The sequence below is a fragment of the Aptenodytes patagonicus genome, chromosome 23, assembly GCF_965638725.1.
Source record: "Aptenodytes patagonicus chromosome 23, bAptPat1.pri.cur, whole genome shotgun sequence".
In the NCBI taxonomy this organism is placed as follows: Eukaryota; Metazoa; Chordata; class Aves; order Sphenisciformes; family Spheniscidae; genus Aptenodytes; species Aptenodytes patagonicus.
This window is the reverse complement of record NC_134971.1, coordinates 176,870-189,574: the sequence shown is the minus strand read 5'-3', so window position 1 is coordinate 189,574 and position 12,705 is coordinate 176,870. Positions and strand designations below refer to the sequence as shown.

At 60.6% G+C, this 12,705-nt stretch overlaps 1 protein-coding gene across 3 annotated transcripts in view; it reads left to right on the top strand.

The window, feature by feature from the left end:
* Nucleotides 1-12,705, top strand: part of BCL9L (BCL9 like) — a 75,816-nt gene that overhangs the window by 14,717 nt on the left and 48,394 nt on the right. Inside the window, exon 1 of one of the 3 annotated variants that reach the window (XM_076358364.1) lies at nucleotides 8,134-8,174. The exons of the other annotated variants lie outside the window; for them this stretch is intronic. The gene's annotated coding sequence lies outside the window, so the exon portion shown is untranslated. Of the gene's footprint in view, nucleotides 1-8,133; nucleotides 8,175-12,705 lie in introns of those variants that run through there. 3 annotated transcript variants of the gene reach the window in all.

The window sequence follows — 12,705 nt, the reverse complement described above, 5'->3', positions numbered from 1 at the left end:
CCGCTGCGCCGACCGCGCCCGCCAGGTGGCGCCGCCGGGCTCCGGCGCCAGCCCCGCGCGCTGCCGGCGGGCGCCGCGCGCCGCCTCGCCCCGCGCTGCCCGGCCGGCCTCTGCGGGCAGCCGGCCCGAACCGCGCCGCCGGCGCCGGGGATGGATCCCGCTGCCCTCCGTGGGAGCCGTCCCCTGGGCTGGGGCGGCCCGGGGCTCGCTGCCCGGTTCGCTCTGTCGGAGCCCCCGGGCCCTGCCCGCGGAGCTGCGCCCCGGCAGCCCCGCCGGCATTTCCTGCCTGCAACCTCCCGCGCAAGCCAGTGTGTCCCAGGCCGCGGGTCGGAGGTGGCGTGAGGCCGGCTTGTGCGTGCAGAGCAGCCCTCTTCACCAAGGGAGGATCTTTCTTGCTCCCCTCCTGTGTCCTCCTCACCCCTCTGCCCACACAGCGGAGGGGCGCACGAGCATTCCCAAGGCTGGAGAAGCTGACCCTCTGCGTACGTTCCTCTGTAGCCGTCTTCCCGCTGCAGGCAATAGCGTGAATGTTTAATAACACTGACATTGGAGAGAGGGAGGAGCACAGGGAGAGGCAGCCAGCCTCCAGCACTGCGCTCACTTTGCTGTGCGCTGTGGAGAAGGCGGGCTGGGGTTTGATAGTGCCTCCGTGTCCATAGGGGTGGATGCAGAGGGCACGCTGTTGGAGAGCACAAAGGGAGGTGGAGAAATCTGGAGCACGAGAGGAAACTGAATAAAAACGCAAGCGACAAGTAGTTGGGCAGGGATGGGGTGGTCCTGGCAAGAAGGACCTTTTCCTTGTCCCAAATTCTGTAGAGTCCTCATGGCAGTCAGCTGAGGTGCTTGGCACCTCTGGCAGGAAAGTACCATCAGACCTGTGTAAATGCATGTATGTTTTGGGAGGCTGGGGTGCGGATGAGCAAGAGCTGGGTGAAAACCAGGGGAGCAGAGGTGGGAGCAGCGCCTGAACACGCAAGTAGAGCCTGTGGCTGTACTCAGACAGTCGCCCTCCCCAGAGCGCGCAGGACAGATGGGTCTGGCCAGGCAGCTATGTGTTGATGCAGGTGAGTCTGGCTACGTCAGCCCTGCGTGCCAGGGTATGTGCCCTGCTGCTCTGCAGAACAGGTCTGCCCCTGGGATGCTGGGGGAGAGGCTTTCCCCCCAGCTAGAGATTTGTGTGATTGAGGCGTTGCATGCAGCAAGATGCACATGACTGTCTTGGGAATGGAGACCGCCTGTGTGGGAACGGGGGTAGCAAGTGCTAGTCCAAGCTAACAGCAACACAAGCCCTTGTCGTGCTGGCAGATGGCGCAAGGCAGCAGCTTGCTAACTTTTCCTGTTGTGACCCCATTTACAGAGTGGTGATTTTGAGTGACCCCAAATACTAATAGAGACACTGAATAAAATTGAATTTCTGTCAGGCTTGTGGCCTCCCTGAAAACTCTCCTGATTTCTGCTCTGGGACTCGCTGACGCAGGGCTTGAGTGTCTGCAGTGACCAAGCTTCCAGGAGTCCTCTGGAGATGAAGGCACCGAGTAAATAAATCAAAGGGAGGGATTACCCCATTCCTAGTTCTGCCTCACTGTAAGACTGTAGTAACAGGGATGGCAAAAGCTGTTCTTGCACCATCCTTGACTATCTTGTTATCCCCTGGTATGATGCACCACAGGCTCGCTGGTGCTCTGTGTGCAGTGTAGCTCTGGGGCTGGCACCGGTATGCTGTGCTCCTTTCCTGCTGTTTGTGGTTGCACATGCTCATGCACGCCTGCAGAAAGCATGTCTGCCCCAACACCGTCTCCGACACCCGTCACTGGTGTATATGCGTGAAGATTTGCCCGTCCGCGACATGCATTTGCCTGTGTACGGCATGTGTTGTACATGCTGAGGCTGCTCTGGGGGTCTGCTTTGGCAGGTAGGGACCAGAGCGGTGCAGGCCACCCGCGGTCAGTGGGCTGTGGGCAGGCTGGCAGAGCGGTCCGCAGTCTCGGCGCCGAGGGGGAGCTGAGGAATGCGACTGCAGCAGCCAGGCAGCGTGGAGAGCCGCCTGCCTGTTTGCACAGACCCGCAATCCCCCGCAGCCCGCGCGGGGCCTGCTTCTGCCTGCGCAGCCGGCCGGGAAAGCCACAGGGAAGAGAAGTCTCGCTGCTGCGGGGGGGAGCGCCGCGTTCGTGCCTGCGCCCTCGGCTCCCTCCTGCCTGTGCCCTGCCAGGCTCGCCCCCTGCAGGGAGGGCGCTGGGCCGAGCCCACCCGGCTGCCTGCCTGCCTGCCGGTCCTTTTCGGCGAGGGATCTGCTGGCTTTGTGTCACCGAGGCGCTGCAATTGCAGAGCCAGCCCTGCCTGCTCAGTTTTTCCAAACCCGCACTTGGGAGGAAGGCGCCGTATCAGGATAAGAGTCCTCCCTGCCCGCCCCGCTGCCAGCCACCTTCCCCGCTCCCCAGCCAGCCCGAGTCCTGGGTGGCAGTGGGAGGCGCTGGCTTTGCCGATGGCTGCATTTATCACGCTGGTGGCCTCGCTAAATGGCTTAACCCTTTGCGCCCTGCAGGCGTTGCTGGTAGCAGGCTCGGTGGTCTGCCCTGCTGGCAGCTGCCCAGCCCCGCAGGCTGCCTGACAGGGCTCCAGCTCTCCTGGCTCTACCAGGTGGCAGGGCTCCCTCCTAGCTCCAGCGCCAGTAAACCTCAGCCTTTTCTTGGTTTGCCGATTGCCAGAGGCTGCTCTGGACAGCAGCGATGTACCGAGACCAGAGACAGCAAAGCAAATGTCTCCGTAGGGCCCCGTGCAAAAAGCAGCCCAAATAGAGCTAGAGCACGTAGCAGAGGCCGCCCCAGGCCAGGCTGTTGTAGTAGGAGTTAAGCTCATCTCCTGTGCCAGAATCCCAGCAGCATCACTGACTTCCCCTGGGCTGCAGTGAGCATCTGAGGTGGTGGGAGGATGAGGCTGGTGTTCAGAGCGCATGGGAGTCACAAGAAGGGAAAGAAGGCTCAAAGAGCTATGTCGTGCCTGTACCCGTACAGGCATTACGAGTGCATCTGACGTTGCAGGAATAGCAAGGCATGCAGGATCCTAAGCCTCGGTGTCTTTGTAATCCTGGAACCGTGTCAGGAGTTTGTCTTTGCTAGACGATGGTGTGTCAGCCGTGCTGTGGCTGCAGCAGCATATTTCCATTTGAGAAGAGGACGGCTCGGCTTGATTAAATTCTCCTCCGGTACTCCAGCACAGGCTGTGTTTTGCCTTTAGGACTGCAGCATAGGAAAATCCCAGCGTATGGAGGGGGGCCAGGGCCCAGCTCTGGCGTGAGGATGCTGAGTGGGAGACCCTGGCTGGCTGGCTGGGTCGCTTCACGTGTTGTCTTTGCACTTCCCAGTTTCTTCTGGCTGCGGTGGGTGAATGGCCTTGGCCTGCTGGAGATGTGATGGTTAGTAAGTTAGTGCAAACGAAATGGGCTGGGATCCCATTTGAAAGGAGTAGAGAAGCCAAGCTGGGCACTCCTGATTCTGTCCAGGTCCATCTGGCCAACGGCACAGGCTGCCTAGGCAGCTGCAGAGGTGGCAGAGGTAGCGCAGGCTCTTCGCAGCTGCCTGCTGCTGGCGGCTGCCCTGCTCAAACTCCAGTGAGCACGGAATGAGGGAGCCCATTCTTCCCTGGTTGGCTGCAGGGCTGGGCGCAGACTGGAGCCTCTCCTGGGCTGGCTTTTTTCCCCTTTCCCTGAGCGACAGCTTTGTGGTAAAACATCAAAACAGAAGTGGGATTGAGACCTTGTGATGCAGCCCAAGAGAGATGGAGGCATGGCAGGGACTTGCGTGGCTGTGGGATAGGATCCGTGCCAGTGTCTGAGGGGAGAAGGGGGCACTGTGGCCAGGAGTCTGTGTAGGGATGGGCAGGACTGAGGGTAGCATGGGGAGAGCTGAAAAGGTGTTTTTAGGCCAGAGTCTACGTCTGCAGCAGTAATGTAGCCTCTTCCATCTCCTCGTTGGACCTTTGCCTTTCTGGGGGAACAAGGGATGAGTCTGTGTGCCAGGTCTGTGGATTTAATGCTGGAGCTGCCACCAGCTTCCTGTTCTGTACCTACGTGGATCAGCAAAGCAGAGGGCTGTCCCCAAAACGGGCATTTTGCAGCCCCAGGCTTGTTTCCTTCATCCTGATTCATCTGTGCTCTTCCATCTCCGGGGCCGCTGCTGGGGGTTGGTCTGGGACTGGAGCGAGCCACTGGGGAAACGCTTTGCAAAGAGGCAGCTCCAGCTAACCGTGAGTCACATCATTAATTCCAGTATAGTTAATTGGACCTAATTAATCATATTCATAAGTGTAATGAGGGCCTTGCCCACAGGGGTCTTGCGAAGGTCTGAGCTTCAGGCTGGCGTTCCGGAGAGGCGATGGGAACGAACAAGTCCCAGAGCCCTGGAGGTGGCTTGGGACCCGGCTCTCACGTACTCCAGACATCCTCATCCGCAAAAGCACGACTGGACGAGGCTGATCCTTCTGACCCTGTATCCCAGTATCCTCTGCATCCCACAGAAGTAGAACGTGTCAGAAGCTTCTGGGTGGCTGGTCCCAATTCTTCCCAGGGCAGGCTGGAGTCATGGTCACGGATGGCTCTCTCTTGGCCCTTGACTAGTTTGGAAGGGAGACTCTTGATTTCCTGGGTGTATGTTTTGTGGCCCAAAGGCAGGAAAGCTCCGTGCATGGGAGGGGCAGGTAACAGCCAATCTGGGCATCTCGGCCAGGGGCTCGCTAACGTGCTGATGTACCACACAGCTCCTGGGATGAGCTGCTGCCATGGTGGTGGTGTTGGTGTTGGCAGAGGGAGGCTCTGAGGAGCTCCAAGGACTCTGCTTCCCTGTCTCCTCCCCTCCCTGTCTCTCCTAGCGTGGGCGTAATGATAGAGGAGGGAAGGGGAAACTGGGAGTCGGAGTCAAGTGTAGGGAGGGCAGCTAGCCCTGCAGATGTTAATTAAAGACAGAGGCTCAGCACTGAGCCGGCAGCGGCTGGTCCTCCCGCTGACCTTTCCCAGTCTCGCTCTGCCACTTTCATGTGCACAGGCTGGGAGAGATGCAAGGGGCTGTGATGTAGAACACCCAGGAGGCTGCGGGGAAGGGAAGGAGCAGGAGGGAGAGGCAGCCAGAGGGCCTGGAGGACAGGTGGCTCCACACGTCCCCTCTGCACCAGATGTAGCTGGAGGGAAGGAGCTGCCAGTCTGCCCCTGGCACCAAGCTGTTGTGCCAGATAGAGGTGGTTGGGCACTGTCTTTCACCCGCTGTGCCTGTGCATGCCGTCTGCAGGGACACGAGCCCGGTGCAGCTACTGGGAAGGATGAAAGCGTGAAAATATGTCACTGCTTGCTGATGAGGCGCTTGGGAGCTCACCAGAGAGGCAGGGAGATGTATGGCCTCACTGCTCGCCAGTCCCTGGGAGGGGCACATCAGGGTATCCTTGGGTGGCTGGTATAAGCAAATGACACTCGATGCTGCTTTTTGCAAAGGGGACCCTAGTGACCAGCCGCCCGCGCAGCCAGCTGTCCCCTGAGGGAAAACCCAGGGCATCTGCACGCTGTCCCTTCTCTCTGCTCCAGCCTCGGCTGCTTTCCCTAGGCAATGCTGCAGATGGGCGAAGCCACCCTGTGCCAGGGGCAGAGAGGCGCCTCAAAGACGTACGTCCCATCCTTTCTGTTTGGGTTTGGGAGCAGCCAGCGCGCTTCTGCCCTCCCTCGGGCTGCTCTCTGCTTGGCCGAGTTCTGCGCTTGGCCCTGCCGCAGCATCGCCCGCTGCCTGCCCCGCTGGGGAAGGGGGGGGCAGCGGCGCTGCCTCTGCAGGGGGAGCTCAGCCGCCCGCCCCCCGCTGCCTCCGCTGCCCGCGCGCTGCCCGCGCGGGGCGGGGCGGGACGAGGCGCGCGCTGCCCCGCCCCGCCGGGAGCCCGCCCCGCTCCTCGGCAGGGGGCGCTGCCGCGCGCCCTGCCCGCCCTCCCGCCGCGGCGCCCCGGGTTTGGGGGGGTCCCCCCCGTCTCTGCCGCCCGCCGCCTCTTCTCCTGCCTCTGCTTCCCAGGGGCAGGCTGGCTTCCTCGCCCCGAGCCGGGGGAGGGCGAGTGACGGGGGTTCCAGCCCTGGTGGCGGCTGCGGATATGCGCGCAGGCGGAGAGCGGGAGGGCAAGGCGTGTGCTCATTTTCAATCGGGGCTGCCGCTTCCCATCAGCGGAGGTGGGTCGCTCGTCCCTGGATCCCCTTTAGCTCTGCAGTGCTCGGAGATGCTGCCAAGTGGTCCCTGCCTCCAGCCCTCCCTTCCCAGCCCACCCCCGAGCAGTTAGTGCACTGCCGACAGGAAGGTGACACATCCTGGTTAGGATGCTGGTGGCATCATCCAGAAGCGGGTGGACTGGCTTAATAGCCCGATGTGTGTGTGCACTTGTGCTGCTCCCTTCTGCCTGCGAGGGGGGAGGGAGCAGGCACAGAGCACAGGCAGCCAGTGAGCCAGCTGTGTCCTCTCTCAGCTGTATCCTGCGTGCCTGTAGCAGCAGCAGCAGCCTCTGCTCGGGCCGCAGCTCCCAAGGCCCGTGGAGGGCTGTGCTCCTGCCACCCAGCTGAAGCATTTGAGATGGATGTTATTTCCACCTGAGCCTGCACCCAGCTATCCCCAGCCATCTCATCTCCTCTCCTTCCTCCCTCTGCTCCTTGGGTCTCATCTTGCCTCTTCCCGCTCCTGTCACACACCCCCCCCCCCCCAGTGTAACTGTAAGTCTGAGCTTGGGGCTGGCGTTCCGGAGAGGCGATGGGAATGAACAAGTCCCAGAGCCCTGGAGGTGGCTTGGGACCCGGCTCCCACGTACTCCAGACGTCCTCATCCGCAAAAGCACAACAGGACGAGGCTGATCCTTCTGACCCTGTATCCCAGTATCCTCTGCATCCCACAGAGGTAGAACGTGTCAGAAGCTTCTGGGTGGCTGGTCCCAATTCTTCCCAGGGCAGGCTGGAGTCACAGTCACGGATGGCTCTCTCTTGGCCCTTGACTAGTTTGGAAGGGAGACTCTCAATTTCCTGGGTGTACGAGGCTGTTGCTCAGGGGAGGAGGGTGGTTAACACATGGAAAACTTGTTGGTGAAGACAGTCGCACGCTGCCCTTCCCAGGTGCTGGGGCCAGCCCGTGTGCGTCTTGTGCATAGGGTCTGGGAGACACGGCAGAGACGGCCTCAGGTGTGGGGTCTCCCCAGCACAGCAGGGCTCGCCCCTCAGCACAGCTGGAATCGGAGGCTTGCGCATCCCAAGCATACTGGTGGAGCAGAGAGGGCTGATGTTTTGGGTGATAAAGCAGGGCAGAGAGACACTCTGCAGTAGGAGAAGCCTCGATGCTGTCAGGGGGAGGTCTGGGATGCGGTACCGCTGTGGGCAGGTGATGCTGGGACCTGTCTGCAGTCGTACGTGTGTGAGGCGGCTGGCCGTGCAACGTCTCATGTACCTGGACGGTCGCTCGCAGGGAGACGATGTCTCCCCTTAGGCGGCCGCAGGCGACCCCAGGCCGGGCGCCGTTTCCGAGCGGGTGCTGCCGGCCGCCCCGGGGGCGGGGGGCGCCCCCCGGCCCCCGCCCGGCGCGGTGCTGGTCCCCGGCAGGCCGCTGGGCGGCCGGCGGAGCGCCTGCGACGAGGAAGCGGTTAATCAGCGCGCGGGGCTTTTATTTTGACAGGGCAGCGCCTGGCTCCGCGCTCGGAGGAAAGTGAATGATCCTGTTTCTCCAAATGATTATTCAGGCTCCGGCGGAGAAAGGAGCACTCGGCACGCAGCGCCTCGCCCCTCGCCACGGCGTCCCCGCCCGCGCCCGGGCCGCCGCGCCCGCCGGCACCGCAGCCCGCCGCCCGCGCCCGGCCGCCCGCCGCAGCGCGGGGAAGCCGCCCGCGGCCCGGGGCCGGGCGGGCAGCCGGGGCCCGCCGCGGCCGGACGCCCACCCCCGCCGGCGGGCGCGGGCTGGAGCCGCCGGCGGCGCCGGCGGAAGGAGCGGTGCAGCGGGGCGGGGGGCTCCGCCGGCAGCGCCGGCCCCGGCCCCGGCCCCGCGCCCCGCGGCGGGCGGCCGAGCCATGAGCGCGGTCCGCGCCGCCGGCCCCGCGCCGCCGGCCGGCCCTCAGCAGCCCGCGGAGCCGCGCCGCGCCGCCCCGGCGGGCTCGCCCGGCCTGCCCTGAGCCGCGCCGCCGCCGCCGAGGTGAGTGCCCCGCCGGGCCCAGGCGGCCGCCGCCCCGTTGTTCCGCGCCGGGGGGCCGGGGCTCCGCGCAGCCGGCGGCGGCCGGGCCCGCCTCGGGGCTGTCATCCGGGCGCACCCCGGTGCGCGGGGGGCCGCCGGGAGCCGCGGTCCGAGCCCGCCCCGGGGAGCGGCGAGCCGCCGTACTACAACTCCCAGGGGGCGGCATGGTCTGGGGGTGGGGGCGGCTAGAACTTGGCGGGGAGACAGCGCTGGCCCCGGCTCGGCCTGCGCGGCGCTTCCCCGGCGGGTCCGTGCCTCCCGCGCCCGGTGCTCCAGCCCGCTGTTGGTGTGGACAGTCCGGGCCGGGGAGGCGGGCTGGCTGCGTGGGCTGGCCGGGGATGTGCCGTCAACGCTCCCGCTCTTCTCGGGCACGTCTTGGACGTCGCCCCTGGTCCGCGTGGCCCTTCCCACTTTGCTCTTACGTTTTGGGGACCGTTCTTCCCGGGTCCTTGTAACCCATCGCGGTGGCCGCTGGTAATTCCTCGAGGACTAAAGAGCCTCAAGTGGGGCTCCGCTCTAGATGCAAAGAACTTACTCGCGCTGCACCTGGTTTTACCTGGGCTGCTCTGGATTTTGTAAGACATTATCGGTGCTGTTAAAACCCCAGGGAGGATTGGAACTGGGATTCCTGTATCCGGACTCGCTGCATTTCACGTGGGGTTTAAATAAACGCTCCTGTCGGAGCCCGTCCTAGATGTCAGGGGAGAGCTCTCCCCTTTCTTTGCAGCGTCCTACTCGATGGGCTTCTGTTTCCTTTTGAGGTAAACCAGGAGTGTGGTCGGCTTGGAGGAAAAAGGGGGGGAAACGCTTTCCTTGCGTGCAGAAAGGAACCGACGTAACAAAACCTTTCCTGCATTGTATTAGGGACGTGTCTTTAGCAGGTGGTGAACTTGTCCTAGCCCTGCTCTGCTAGCAACCACTTGCTGGAGTAGAAATGTGAGAAGGATGCATATCTGAACACATAAGTAATGCTACATGACAGGGCAGGCTGTTGTGGTGTTGTGTGCGGCGTCTGCGCGCCTTGGGGGCAGTGCTGTTTGACAGGGTGTCGGGCTGCGGTGTCATACGGTTGTGTCCTGGCTGTGCGAGGCAGAGGGCTGCCAACAGTGTGGCACGGAGGACAACTGCACACCTTTGGCTGCGGGGCACCCCGCAGAGCGGTGCTACAGGAGACTTAGCTGCGTGCTCTTGACCTGCGGGATCCGCGTGGTTACTGCTCGTTATCCTGCCCAAACACTGTTTCATGCCAGGCACGCGGTAACAACATGCAGCTCCTTCCATCCGTCAGTTGTCAGCTCTCTGCAAAGGGACGTATGTGCGCCTTGTTTTGCTATTTTGGCGGCTAGGAAAAGTGAGTCACGGAGGAAGCGATTTGCCCAAGGTCGCATGGCGAGTCTGTGTCAGTGCTGAAGCAAGACGTCCTTTGACTCCGGTGTCTGCGATAACGCTGGCTGCCGCCACACGTGGGTATGTAATACACACCCAAGGCTGGTACTAGTGCAAAAATCACCAGGTCGACATTGTTGCCTGATTCTCTTTTTCCTTGGTAGAAAGATGAGCATATCAGTGTACTCTCTCTACAGCAATTGTCTACTCCATCGGGGATTCTTTCCAGAGCATTCACGCCCAAAATGCTCTAGAACCTTTTTGTCTGATTCTTAACGTGCGTCTTGACATTTTAGCTGGGCAGATGGTATGATCAGTGCCTCCCCACCACCCTGATCTGTATCTGCATTACCTAGGAAATCCTTTTTGTGGTGTTTGGTATTTTCTGCGGTGCTATGTTGTAGGTGTTACTACGTCTCCCTGCCCCTGAAAGTCCCTTTCCTCTTTCTAGACCTCCCCCACTGGAAGAGAAGAGGAAAAAAAAAAAAAGGCAGCTGCTAAAGGAAAGCTTACTCAGAAACTTGAACAGTTGTTCAGTTGAAGAAAGTAAAATAGTTATGTTTTGTACTTTAAAGGCCTCCACCTTTTGCATCTCGTCATGTTGCTGTTGGAAGGTGGCTCCCTGGCCACTGTGCAACAGAGGGGACAGACTGCTGCGTGAAGCAACTGGGCCATCACAAAGCTGGAAGTACTGAGCTCGCTGGGCTACGCTGCTCCAGGGCAGCTGCTGAGGATGCGCTGGAGTTGCACTTCAGCTCCAGGCTAACTCAAGCCCGTAGAGCTGTGGACCTTGCTTGTGCTGGCTTGGAGTCCCTAAGGTCCAAGCTCAACTCAGCCTTTGACTTTTCTGTCAACCCAGCTGGCATCATGTCCTCCGTACTTGCTGTTTTGGGGGGAAAACAACTTTGCTGTTCCTTCTCACTGCTGCTGTTCTTTCCTGCTGAAACGCTGTGAGCACTCTCCCTCCCAGCAGCGCTTGCTGTGTGGAGGGGTGCGGAAGGGAGCGGTAGCTAGAGAGGAGGCTCTTGGTTCCCTCTGCGGAGAGCATCAGCTGTGTCCCAACCAGTGGCTGTTCCTTACTGCTGTAGAGGCGTCACTCTTCGTGGCTTACCCCGGTTGTCTTCAGCTGGTTGCAGTCTCTCGAGTAAAAGATGGGTCCTGGGATTGTTTTCCGTGCCCCATCTCTTCTTGGTACAGTGTCCAGTTCAGCGTTGATGTCAGGACAGCCTTTGTTTCTTTGCACTGTCTCAGGTGATTGCGTCAGGCTCGGCTGCTGCTAAGAGTGAAAGTTTTTAGCCACTGGAGCACTTGAGGATGTGTCTGTGTCCCCCCAAGGCCCAGATGTGCTCTTGCTGGCACTAGTTGTGTATTCCAGCTGCTACAAATGGGTTTTAAGCTGCTCGGGTCTAGCCGTTTCCTGGGGATGGCACAGGCTGGCTTCCAGCTCTTAATTCCTTAGGGCTCCATCCAGTTTTAAATACCCTGACTGACGGATCTCCCAAGCAGGCCTCTTCCGGGGGAGTAAGTCCCCTGTGGAAAAGCACGAGTTCGCTGTTCCTGTCTGAGAATGCATCAGGGGTCTGCTCCACCTGTGAGCCTGCTCCTGAGCTACTGTTGCTGCCTCCTCCCAGGGATGCCGGCCGTCCCCCATAGCCTTAGCTGAGCAGAAGCACAGAGCTTGCCCTGCAAATGTCATTTTCCTTGTGCTGTTGCTCTTTTGGCAAAGACCCAGTGTCGCGCCAGTGCCCTGGACGAGGGGGAGCATAGGAGAGTTGTGCTGCGTTTGTGACTACTTTCGGCATTTTTAACAGGAAACGTGGTGCGTAGATGCATGGATATACAATATAATGAAGGAGAGAGATATTATAGCGATATGATGTACAGATGCAGCAATATTTTGTCAGTGTTACTTAAGCTGCATCAGCGAAGTGCTAGGAGGATTGCTAGCATGACTCTTCTGGCAAATCAAAATCTAATGCAGGTCAGGACTCAGTGTCACTTGGCTCTCCTTTCCTCCCAGGAAGATGTTGACTGGCAAATGCGTTTTCTGGTGATCTCGTGTGTGGTTCCGTGTTTCCAGGGGGTGCGGGAGCTTTGGATACTGACTTTATGTGATTGATCTCCATGAGATTAAAACTACCCTACGAGGCTTCTTGTAGTGCTGAAGCTGCGGAAAAATACACCCGTCTTGGAGCAAGGGATCTAGGAAGCATTGCAGCTGCTTTGCTTCTCAGTTGTGCGTTTCCAGTAGCTCTGTGCAGCGTGGGGGGGTGAGGATGGCCGAAATGATATTCCTCAGTTCTTCCCGACTTCTGTTTCAAAGTTGTGTGCTACTTTCCGGCAGGTCGGTCTTTGCTCCTCTGGTTTGGCTTCCCTTCTGTGAGCACCACCCCTGGCAGCCCCGAGTGGAAGGGACCCAGGAACTGTTACCGGAGGTTGGCGGGGATGGTTTCTGTTGCTGTATTTTGCCCTTCCTCGGCCTCTCCCCGGGAGGCAGCACCAGCCAAACCACGTGGTGTGGATGAGAGGCACCCTTCCTCCTTCCGTGGTGCCTGTTCCAGGTCATCTGCTTGGCACCAGGCCCTTCCTGGGAATGGGGAGCTGGTTTTGTTTTCTTCCTACCTGATTTTCTTTGAAACTTATAGGTGGAGAGGGTGATGGATTTTGTTCTAATTGGGACCAATTCATGGTGGTGTTTGCAGTTGCTACAGGGCTGTACTCAGCAGGAGCCAGCGTAGAGGAAGCAGTCAGTGTCGCTGGCACCCGCTTTTGATTTAAGGGAGAGCCACGCTACGGAGGGGTGGCTTGCCAGGAGCCCTGGGCGCTCCCCGTGTCCTTGGCGAGCAGAGCTGTGCTTGTCGGTGCCCTGGGCAGCCTGGTCCCTGGTGCGGCAGGAGAAGGGAGCACAGGACACCTCGGCATGGCTCTCCAAAGCCTGCAACCGAGCCTTGGAAATGGGTGTGCTGCTGTTGGGCATCCTGACCGGCTCCGAGTCCCACTTGCTTGGACCCGGACCTCCCTTCCCACCTTGTGCTCCTGCTGCCCCTCTTCCAGGGCATGGGACGGGCCATTGGAGACAGAGCTCCCTGATGGGCAGGGTTGCCTT